At 44.7% G+C, this 12,278-nt stretch overlaps 1 long non-coding RNA gene across 2 annotated transcripts in view; it reads right to left on the bottom strand.

Moving 5' to 3' along the window:
- Positions 1–12,278, bottom strand: part of LOC138249170 (uncharacterized) — a 192,510-nt gene that overhangs the window by 130,257 nt on the left and 49,975 nt on the right. For both annotated transcript variants that reach the window (XR_011194757.1, XR_011194758.1), the window contains exon 2: positions 3,583–3,627. This is a non-coding gene — a long non-coding RNA (uncharacterized lncRNA). The remainder of the gene's footprint in view (positions 1–3,582; positions 3,628–12,278) is intronic.

Consider the following 12,278-nt stretch of genomic DNA (forward strand, 5'->3'; position numbering starts at 1 on the left):
TCTTTTTCTTTGACTGGACTAGCATTTGAACTTGAACTGGTACTCAGTCGTTCTGCATCCTAAACCTTTACACATTTTCTGGCAGCCTCATCAAACCAAGGATGAAATATACCACCTTCTAAAAAATTACTTTCACTTTGCACAGTTTGTGTTGTGAAAACAAATCGTCTTCCTTCTCCTAATACTTGAATGGTCTGTGGAGGTGTCCATATTACAATCTGTGAATTTTGTGACATTGGGATAAACCCTTTTGCTGGCATATCTCCAGTTGCTTCTTGAACTACTGTAGCTGGTGTGCAGGCACGGTCTGCATTGTAATAAATTCAGTAATTTGTGCTAGAGTCTTAATCAAAGAAGCTGTAGCATCTGTAAGTATTACCGTCTGAGCAATACTCATTGGCGCTGGAGCACTTGCTTCTGCTTGCTGAGTTACAGGCTATGTAGTAATAGGCTATACGACAATCAGTTGAGTTTATACAGGCTGTTGCACAATCAGATGAGTCAACATAGGTTGTGCATTTGCAGGCAATATTGCTTGTATCGAACTAGTGAGTGGTATACCACCTCGGTCTATAGGAGTGGTAGCTAAGGTCACATTGTTTAGTAATCGTACTCCATCATTTAGTACAGGATCCACATAAGGTAGTGGAAGTGTAGCTAAAAGTTCATCTAAAATATCATCACCTGAATCAATATCTATATCAGATTTGGTTTCACCTTTCATTTCTTTATCCCCTTTAATCTTTTTCCTTTTAGGTTTTTCATAATCTCCAGACTTTGGGCCTAATTCACAAAGGTAAACTTAGACCAAAAGTCTATGAGCCTGATTCACAAAGGTAAACTTAGACCAAAAGTCTATGTTTAAACCTGAAGCCTAACTTTACTAGTAGTAAAGTTAGACTTTAGGCCTAACTTACATTTTTGGTCTAAACATTAACCAAAAGCTTTACCTTTGTGAATCAGGCTTTTGTAGTTTCTCTTTTGTAAGTACAGGATATATTCTAGCACCCTCTACTACACTCTTTCCCCATCTCTGGGCTTGATCATCGCAATCTGTATCCGCTTAATTTCTCATTGCTTGTTTAGTTCATTTTTGGTACCTCTCTCTGTCCTGAATGCGAGCCATTTCTCCTATGCACTAAGTGCTTCAAATTGTGTAGGTTTAGGCAGTGGCTTAATTTCATTAAGTTTTTCCTGTAATCTACATATAGTTTCCAAATTAAATGTCCCCCATCTAGGAAAACTCAATACCCCTTCTTTTTTAGTGATCTTGTACCTTTGATGAAGTCAAACATGTATGTAACCCTTCTTCAACCATCATATGATATGTTGGGGTACCGTCAGAAGGTTTTTCCTCACCCTCCTTTTATAGAACAATTACATCACCCCTCATTTGACTATCAAAGCTTTGAAAAAGCTGATGATTTCAAATTTATTTCAATAAATCAACAAAGTTTAAAGCATTTCAATTGTTTTGAAATTGTTCTGGATACGCCAGGCCTCAGAACCTTTTTTATCATATCACAACACAGTTCTGTAATCTAATCAATCAATGAATTTGCAACCTTTGCTGAGATGAAACCAATCACAGTGTAGCATTATACTAATCGACCAATACCAGCACGGCACAGTATGACTCAACAACTCACTCCTTGTAACAGTTCACTCTCCTTTACGATTTCTCTGCACGAAGCAAAAGACAAACTAACAACTAAGTAACATAATATAGGATCAATGTATGCTTCTTCTAAAGAAAATAACTACAGTGCAATTAACAATCGGAATTAGGTTTTGCACCTTCCGATTCTCAATCAAAAAGCATTTTCCACTCAGAATGATGAGTTTTCAACCTGTGGGAAAACCATCTAATGAGTGTTGTCTCACATTTGTGCATTAGGTTCACAAGTACTGATCAAAAGTTAATACAACCACAACAATTATTAATTCCCTTTCCATTGTGCAGTCGACAACATCTCACAATTTATACTTCTCATGGTGGACAAGAATACTTTTATCTCTTAGATATCTATCACAGGATCTTAGACTATTTCTTTTCCATTGTCATCTAAACCTTACCTCTGTTACCAACTTTTTGGGAGCGTTGAATAATTCAAAATTTATGAAATCTCTGCATATGTTAAAGTACCAAATAGGGGACCTTTGAGATGAGTAGGGGAAAAAAGAAACTGCTAGTTAAAACATCAATTTACATGTACTAAATTCTCAGGAGTCAATAATGAGAGTCATTATAAAATGTTTAGTCTTTTATTAATTATTAATTCATAGTCTGGTGTCTTTATTACTTAATCATTAAAAAGCTACAGAACAAAGCATAATGTGTTTCCCATAAATCTCATTCCTATTCTATAATTCTAAATCAGGAAAGTATATTGAAGTTGAGTAACTCCTGAAGAGTTTCTTGAAGAAAAGCATTCAAGGCTCAGTAATAGAAGATCATCTGAGTCAGAGAATATCAATAGCAAAAAGGAACACATGTCTGAGAGTCAGTCTAGCAAGTAAAGCTATCAAACTCACAAAGAGTAAAGTGTCAGTCTCTTTAGCAAGAGAGTGAGCAAGTCTGAAAAGTCTGAGTAAAATCTCCTGAGCTAGAAAACTCTGTTCTTTCCCTCTGGCACTTTTACAAGAATTACAATAATATACAAATGTTAACATTTTCTTTAAATAAAGTATTAGATCAGCCAATCAGAACACAAGAACATCGTGAGACAGGAACAGTTTCTGTCAAAATAGCAAGCTTAAACAGAGAGTTCTAAATACTTGACACATTTTGTAGAAGTTTTAAACATAATTAAACATCAGGCAATTTTCACAGCCGCCTTATTCTCTGAGAAAAAGAACACTCATTTAAGTTTTAAGTGAAATTGCATTAAATGATCTCCTGTCATGCACATCTTCACACTAGAAGCCTACTCATAAAGAATCACGTTCATGATTAGTTTAGCACATTTTGAGATTCCTTTGCAGGTCAAGCGATTAATAATGAATAATAATGAATAGAAGAATATAACTTTCTTTGTTAGTATTGCAAGTTTGCATAATGAAAAAGCCATGAAAAAGTCACAAACATTTCTGCTGAGCTAAAGCAGTTTGGAATTTATAAACGTTAGCAAATTGAGCAAGCCAAGCAAATGCAGGCCATGCAAAGTTCAGAAAGAAATATGCACGTTTAAAAGACAGCATTTAGTTAGGCCTATGTTGAAGTAGTACAGGTTCTTATATACATAATTTTTATTGTTATTGTAATCTTTAACAGAGTAGGAAGGGGTTTCTAGAGTTTAGGGAAGGGGAGGTGTACTGGATACTGGGTTTTAAGGAGTAATAAGGTTCAGTGATGGGTAAGGGTAGAGATTTGTGACAGGCTTCTAGGGTCTGGGATTGGGTTAGGGGCACAGACCTTCTAGGGTTCAGGTTTGGGTAACAGCATTAAGGGTTCAAGGAATGGTAAGGTTATGGAGTAGTAAATACCACATTTCTATAGGATTTTTTTTTTAGTGTACTTCTAACTTTGGCGCTGTTTGACAGATCATTACAAAACGTATCAAAAGAAAAAGATTCACCCACCTCAGCTCCTTCCTGGGAAGTTCCAGAAAGATCTGTCAAGCAGGGCTGGAGAAAAAAAGATGTGGTCACAAAACACATTTTCCACAGGCAGCTTGCAACAGATAAATTTAACATTGATATGACAAAAACAGCTGAACTGAATTACTCCAGATCTTGGTCCACAAAGGAAAGATCTGTTAGCAGCCATTTGAGGATTTGTGGAGTTAGACTCCCTGTCCTGCCAAGAAGGTTAAAAATACCCTACAATAGGGTACCCTGCATCCCTAGGCCTGGTACCCCCTTGGACAAAAAAATATATATATTTTCTTTTGAAGTGGATCCGCACAGGATTTGTGAATCTGCAGCACTGTGGAAAATTGGGTTGTTGGTTGACTGGAGTGTGAGCCCTTGTCAACCAACAGAAATAGTCCCTGTGAGGAAACAGGGCTGATTGCAGAGGCCCCCTAACTTTTTGCCCCCATTTTCCACTTTTTGCTGGTGTTTTCCTGACTCTGATGGTGCACTGGGTACTGCTAACCAGTCCCAGGGCCTGTGCTCTGTGTAAAATGGATATGCAAATTAGGCTAATTATAATTGGCTAAGTTAACCTACCTATAAGTCCCTAGTATATGGTAGGGCATGTAGGTTTAGGGACCACAGCATAGATAGTGCACCCATAGGTGCACTGCTGAGGTGCCCAGTGTCATTTTAAAGGGAGGCCTGCCTTGCTAGCTGCTTTTAAATTAAAGTTATATGCAAATTCGACTTTGGAATTAAAAGTAGTTCCAAAGTCTTAAACGACCTTATTTTTACATATAGGTCACCCCTAAGGTGTGCCCTATGTGCCCCTAGGGCTGGGTGCCATGTAACTATAAGCAGGGACTTTATAAAAATAGTTTTATAAGCCCTGGCGAGGTAAAAACTGCCAAATTTGTTTTTCCCTCATTGTAGTAAATGGCCTTCATAGGCTAGGATGGGGAGACTTTATTTTAATTTTTAAAGTCTCCTTAAATGATGCATACCAAGAGTTTGGTATCAGATTAATTGTTGTAATAAATCCCACACCTCCAGTTGTTGGATTTAATATAACTTGTTCAGGTAAAGAGTTTTAAACTTTACCTGAAAAGTTGCCAATTTCAGCCCTGCATTGTTTTTGCTGCTGTGCTCTGATTGGCCAGCCTCTAGCAGCTTGGCCAAGCTGCCTTGATGAGGTGTGAAGTGGCCTGGCTTCACACAAAGAAATGTGCCTGTGGGAGGGAATCTCCCCTCAGCAGATGGTGAGGCAGGAAGGGGGAGGGCTGCCAAACTGGTCTTCAAAGGCAGAGAAGGACATATGGAGCAACCAGCAACACCCCCACATCCTGCAACCCCAGACAACTAGGTGCCCTCTTGATTAGATTAGGAGATGGCAGTAGAGGGGTGTGTTTATGATTTTTAGCCACACCTGTGGGTGGGCTCAGCCAGATGTAACCTCCAAAAATCAGATTCAGCCATGATGGATTTTTGGAGAATGTTGCCTCCTGGGATTGATTTTTGCCACACTTCCCAGGAAGTGGTCATCACAGGGGGAAAGACCCTGCACCTGATTGGAGAATCAGGGCCCCCTGCTTTTCACCCAGGAGCAAGGATAAAACTGGCAGACCTGCACCCACACTTCAGTTCCCTACCACATCCAACAAGGAAGAACTACAGAAGAAGAAGGACTGCCCTGCTGGACCCCTGGCCTGCACCTGGAACCTGCACTCAGAAGGACTGCACCAGCTTCACACTTGGGCTTCACCACAAGAAGGACTTTGCCTGGCTTCAACTGGTTCAAGTAGGGAATCCCTGTTTGCTACAGGTGAAAAAGTGCTATCCAGAGTCCCCTGCACCAACTCCTGAAGAAAGCGACCAGCTGACCACTGTCCAGTGGCCAAAAAGGAGGTGGCGCCAGGTGCATTCTGGGAGTTGTAGCCCGCACCCCCAAGGACCATCTCAGAACTTCTGGACCCTTGGGGTGAGCTGTGGACCTCAAAAGAACCTTAAAAGGACATCTGGGAGAAGCCCCAGAAGTTTGGAGAACTTTTGAAAAAAAGCTCCATAGAGGGACCGATCCGCCACGGCAACTCCAGCCGGCTTGCCTCAACCGCGACACGGCCTGATTTGCTGGTTCGTCCTGGTAAAGAAAATCTCAGAAAAAGAGACTAAGTCCGAAGGTAAAAAGTTAACCGGGACCTCCCAGCCAGCGTATCCGAGGAGGGCTCCAGGGACGTCAGATCAAGATCCAGGTTTACCCCGGTCGAAGGATTTTCACCTCGAGAAAGAGACTAAGTCCGAAGGTAAAAATCTCCACCGAGGATTCCCGCATCGCGTATCCGGAGAAGGGCTCCAGGAGGTCGGATTGGACTGGCAGGTTCGTCCCGCTGAAGAAAATCTTCGAAAAAGAGACTAAGGCCCTCATTCTGACCTTGGCGGTCGCCGGAGAGGCGGCGGTCGGACCGCGAACAGACCGGCGGTATAAAAAATGGCATTCTGACCGCGGCGGTCACCGCCGCGACCGACCGCCACTTCCCCACTCCGACAGCCACGGCGGTCATGACCGACGGGCTGGAGTCTGCGCACTCCGGTCCGGCGGTCGACCCAAGACCGCCAACGGTATCATGACCCTGCTTACCGCCGCGGTTTCTGGCGGTCGGGAACCGCCATGCGAACCATGGCGGTATGCACTATCGGGGCCAGGGAATTCCTTCCCTGGCACTGATAGGGGTCTCCCCCACCCCCCACTGCCCCCGAGTCCTCCCCCCACACCCTCCACCCCCCTGCCACCCCCCAGAGGTGGTACGAACCCCCTCCCCACCCCCACCCCGACATGCACATACACGCACCCCGACATGCACACACCCCCAACATGCACATATACACACCCCCTACACACACACATACACAACGGGGACACATACCCGGACACATACATGCCGACATGCGCACCCGCCGAACTACACACATTGCCCATAGGCACAGCAGCACTCCCCGCCCGCATGCACGCACTCACACACCCCCTCTACACACTCACACGCACACCCCCATGCACGCACACATCACACAACACCCCCCCCCACCCCCTCCCCTCACGGACGATCAACTTACCTTGTGCGTTGGTCCTCCGGGAGGTGACAGGAGCCATGGGGAGGTGCCCGCCAACAGAAGACCGCCAACAGAAGACCGCCACACAGAAATGTGGGTCGTAATTCTGTGGGCGGTGTTCTGCTGGCGTGGCGGTGGAGGTTGATCAGTCTCCACTTTCCCGCCGACCGACAGTGTGGCTGCTGGCGGTTTTCCGGCGGAACGCTCCCAGCGGTCAGAATGCGCACAGCGGCATACCGCCGCGGTCGGCGGTCTTCACCGCGGCGGTAACTCGGCGGTCTTGCGAAAAGACCGCCAAGGTCAGAATGACCCCCTAAGTGTGAAGGTAAACTTTTAACCGAGGCCTCCCGCGGCCTGTAGCCGAGCAGGGCTCCATCGCGGTCGGCCTTAAACTTTGACTTTGCCACGGTCGAGGTGCAACCAGATGACCCGATTGGCGCTTTTTGTTTCTAGGCGCAAAAAAAAAAAAAATCTTTAAAAAATCATATCTCCGGTTCCCCTTATCCGATTTTATTCGTTTTGGTGTCATTTTAAAGATAAAAATATAATCCATTTTTATAAATTGGTTTTGGATTTTTAAACTGTTTCCTGTGTTTTATTTAATTACTGTTTTGTGATATTTGAATGCTTTACACTCTGGGGGTTATTCTAACTTTGGAGGAGGTGTTAATCCGTCCCAAAAGTGACGGAAAAGTGACGGATTTACCACCAGCCGTATTACGAGTCCATTATATCCTATTGAACTCGTAATACGGCTGGTGGTATATCCGTCACTTTACCGTCACTTTTGGGACGGATTAACACTCCTCCAAAGTTAGAATAACCCCCTCTGTCTCCTAAGTTAAGCCTTGACGCTCGTTGCCAAGCTACCAAGGGTTGAGCTGGGGTTAATTTACTGAGACCTAACTGGACCTTAGTGGAGGTTAGTGGCCTATTGCTAAGTGTAGGTACCTACCTGCCCTTACCAATAACGCATTTTCCAACAGTCCCTTTCAGGGTGAGCCACAAAAAGTCACTAAATTAACCTGTGCTTAACCCTGGGTAGCTTTGTAGATAAAACAGCCAGGGTTAGCTTAGAGGCAATGTGAACAGATTTATGCAGCACACAAACAGTGATAAATTAAAAACTCAACACAATAAAAATGGCAAACAAATTTAGAACAAATAGAGTACATTATAATAAATTATTTGACCCCACAATGACAATAATCCAACAAGTAGAAGCAGAGTTATGAATTTTTAAAGTTTATGGTTCAAAATAGCAACTAAAAGCAAAAAGCGCCAACTGCGGACATCTGGTTGCGCTAGACTGGGGCTAAGACAAAAGTTAAAGTCGACTGCAATGGAGTGTGGTATGGACACACAAAGTGGATTGGGCTCGGTCAGTGCTCACCTTCAGACTTAAAACATTTTTGAATACAGAGTCTCTGAGAGGGTAGAAGTTCAGTGTGGCAAGGCTGCGGGAGTGTGCAGGGAAGAAGCGTCATCATCAGATAGCCATGGAACGAAGCCACGTGAAGCTTTCTACCTTCAGAAACAATAGTCAAAACGGAAGTTGAAAACCTCCAGTGGGACAAGGCAGTAGGCTATAGCCATAGAGAGTTCCAAGAGGTCGGATACCCCTGTCATGAAGGGCCATGAAACGGATTTACTGCTGTGGATAGGAACGTAGAGGCAGAAGCTGCAAAGTAATCCGACAGGTGATGCAACTCAGGCAGAAAAGCAAGCATGTTGGTTCAGATCTCCTCTCAGTTCTCAAACCACTTTTTGGCCACATTTTGGGCCAGATGTATCATCAAGGCCATTTGCGAATCGGAAATAGCGATTTTTAAGAAATCGCTATTTCCGACTCGCAAAGTGCCATGTATCACATTTGCGAATCAGTAATAGTGATTTCTTAAAAATCGCAAATGCTATTACCAATTTGCAAATTGCGATACCGGCCCCATTTGCACCTATGGGCCTGATGGCCCATATCTGCGAATTTTTTGCATTTCCAAAATTGCGATTTCTGAACCAGAAATCGCAATTTTGGAAATGCAAAACCCCAGGGTGCTGGGGGCCTAAGGCCCCCTCTGCTGCACCCCAATTTTTTTTTTTCACCATGTAAGGTGCACACATGCCAAAAGGGCATGTGTGCTTTACATGTACAATTTAAAAATGCATTTTAAATGCATTTTTAAATTTTGCACATGGTAACCACCAAGTTCAACTTGGTGGTAATTAGCGATTCCTAAATGCCAAAATCGCATTTAGGAATTGCTTCATACATGTGCTAAGGAATTTCAAATAAGGAATCCTTATTTGCGATTTCTAATTTAGAGAGTCGCAATTTGCGACTCTCTAAACAGGGTCGCAATTTTAAGGAATCGCTATTTTAGCGATTCCTTAAAATTGCGTTCAGAATGTATTTCATACATTCTGAAATGGCATTTTGCATTCGCAAACGGGCATTCGCACCGTTTGCGAATGAAAAATGCTTTCATCCATCTGGCCCTTTGTCTGTCCTCAGTTTTGGAAATTGGCCATATGGGCACTTTTAGCACCCCAACCAAGGGCCCGAGAGTGGATGAAGATCTCTTGTGGGGTCCAGGACTCACTCAGAATGGGTCCAGGTGAGGGTTGATGATGGTGGGTAACTGCTATGTCCCTATGATCTGAGCAGGAGGCCAGGAAACTAGCTCTTGGAGTCACTTCTGAAAGGCCTTGGTGCAGGTGAAGATGTAAGGCTCCAGGCAGCAGGACAGATAAGGCAGCAGTCTGGCAGAGTGCACAACATGTCGCAGCAGCAGGCAGTCCTCTGAGAGTCATTTCACAAGTCCAGTAGTGAAATGAGGAGTGGGTCTGAAAGCCCTGTTTTTAGACCCTGGCACCCTGCTCCTAGAAGGTGGGAGAAGTTTCCAGAAAAGTTATTTGAAGTTCCAGGAGTTTTCTGCTTCCCCTAGCCTGGCTCCTGGCTGGCTGCACTGAAAATACATGGTTGTTAAGCCTATTGTGTGGTGGCAGGGCACAGCCTGTTCAGGTGCAAGTAGGGCTGTGCTCAGCTGCGCCCCCTCCAACCTGCCAATGGAAAGGCCATTCAGGTTCTGCTAATCCTACTATTTTGTGACTCTGTGGGGTGAATTCACAAAAGTCTCAACTGTCAGTTATACCCTGTCATGTGACTTAAGGCATAGAGGGCAAAGGGCAGAAAAATGCAAACTGTCTAAAAGTGGCATTTTCAAACTTGTAATGATAAATTTGACTTTACAATTAAAGAGTGTTTATCATTACAAGTTCATAGGTACCAAATATGCCATATCTACCTCCTCTCATTTAGGATTATCAGCTAGTTAAATGTAATATGGAGACCTCAATGTTATCCTATGTGAGGGGTACACCTCACAGTAGTGTAAAATGAATTTGGGAGTTTTTCACTAATAGGACATGTAAAAATTAAAAACACGTCTTACCTTTTAATTACATAGCACCCTGCCCCCTTAAGGGTGACATATGTAATAAAGCGGACTTTAAGGCTTGGCAAGGAGTTTTAAATGCCAAATCGACATGGCAGTGGGACACTGCATTCAGGCTGCAATGGAATGCCTGGGACATGTTTTACAGTGCTATTTAAATGTTGCAGACCCACTGGTAGCATTTAATTTACAGGCCCTGAGTATATGCTATGCCTCTTCCCAAAGAACCTACAAGTAAAATATGCCAATCAGGTAAATCCCTATCAAACCATGTTTAGGGGAGGGAGCACAAGCACGTGAGCACTGGTTAGCAATGCTAAAGTGTAGAGAGTCCTAATGCCAACAGTCGAAAATCCAGCTAAAAGGAGGAGGAAGGCAAAACGTTTGGGATGACCCTATAGAGAGGGGCATTTTCAACATGACCCCTTCCAGCCAACTTCCCTGCTTAGGACATAGAATATGGGTAATGACCCTCTACTGCAGGGGCACCTGTCAGTTCTACGGCTCTCTGAATTCACTTGGACCCCTGTCTACGCTCTTCTGAGCCACTGAACTGATCCATGGGGAACTCTTGTCCTCACCTATGGACCCAATCTGTGCAGCACCTAACCTTAACTTGATCATAGATGCATCCAAGTAGGCAGACAGTACCACCATGGCCAATACATTGATGTGGCTCATTCCCCCCTTGGATCAAACTTCTGTCTCCAACCCAAGGAAAACTGTCCACAAGGACAACAACCAACAGAGACCACTGACAGCTATCACTGTCAACAACCAGGCTCCAAGCCTTCCAGGGTTCTCTGACCTCTGTGCTTTCTCAGAGTGGGGGGCAGTAGCCCCAGGGGTTTTGTACTCTTTCTCTACTGTCCCTCACACCGGTTCAATGGTGGTAACCTGAGACTGGTCACCCAGCCCAGGATCTGAACCCTGAGTCTGAATAGGAGTCAGTGGTGAGTCCTTCCTTCCCCAGCCCCTCCATTTGGGCCTTTGTACTTTCTGCTGTAGAATGGTACTTTCTGAAAACTGAACTGGCAGGGTGCTTGTGGCAGCCACAAAGGGGTTCCATGGCTAACAGAAACAAAAGTGGCGAGAGAAAATAGCCTTACCGCGTCCCCCTCTGTATTGGGAAAGGGTCAGGCAGGAAGCCATCACAGCTGACCTGGGATGTGGAATTGTCATAAAGTAAAAACATTTTGGCTATGAATTGGTCTCCCAATCCGGATCGTCGCAAGGTAGTGAATAGTTTCCCCAGTCTATGAGATTAAACACCTTTTTGGAATCGAGGGATAGTGCCAGAGCTTTATCCAGTAGATCTCTGGCATCCCTTAGGGTATGAGACAGGATGCAGAGATGTTTTCTAGAGGTTTGCCCCAGTACGAATCCCACTTGAGTGTGATCTATCAGTGATGGGATGACCGTGGGCAGCCAAGTTGCCAGGACGCTGGCAAGGATTTTGATATACACATTCAGGAGGGAGCTGGGCCGCTAGCTCCTGGACAACAGGGGGTATTTCCCTGGTTTGGGGAGGGTCGCTGTGACTGCCCTGTTGGAGACAGAGCCCAGGGAGCCTGCCTGGACAGCCTCCTGGAAGGCATCGGTGAGGAAGTTGACAGTCTCCTCACTAGTCCACTTATAGAATTCTACAGGAAAGCCATCATCTCTGGGTGCCTTGTGGTATGGGAACTTGGATGTGGCTTGCACTATCTCTATTTTACTTATCTCACCCTTGAGTAAGGCCCGGCCCTCTTCTGAAAGACGAGGTATCTGTACACTCTTCAGAAAGTTCTCCACATGGTCGGTATCGCCTACCATCTCCGGGATATATAGTGTTTGGTAAAAGGCTGCAAACTCATTGACGATGTCCAGTGGGCGGGCGAGGGTCGCGCCACCTGAGGAGTGGATGGTGGGGAGAGCCTGCACCATTTCTAATTGACGCAGTTAGGCCGCCAGGAGGTGTCCAGCCTTTTCCCCTTGCTCATAATGATGGCCTTTCAGGCACAGTAGTACGTATTCTGAATAGCTCATTGAGAGCCACTTGAGCCTGTTCTAAACAACAACAGATGGGCAGTATGGGGAGGGTTGTGTATTGCCGGGTGAGAGATGCAGTGTCAGTTTCTAATTCCTACTAGCGAGCCA

This window comes from Pleurodeles waltl, chromosome 8 (assembly GCF_031143425.1).
Source record: "Pleurodeles waltl isolate 20211129_DDA chromosome 8, aPleWal1.hap1.20221129, whole genome shotgun sequence".
NCBI classification, from domain to species: Eukaryota; Metazoa; Chordata; class Amphibia; order Caudata; family Salamandridae; genus Pleurodeles; species Pleurodeles waltl.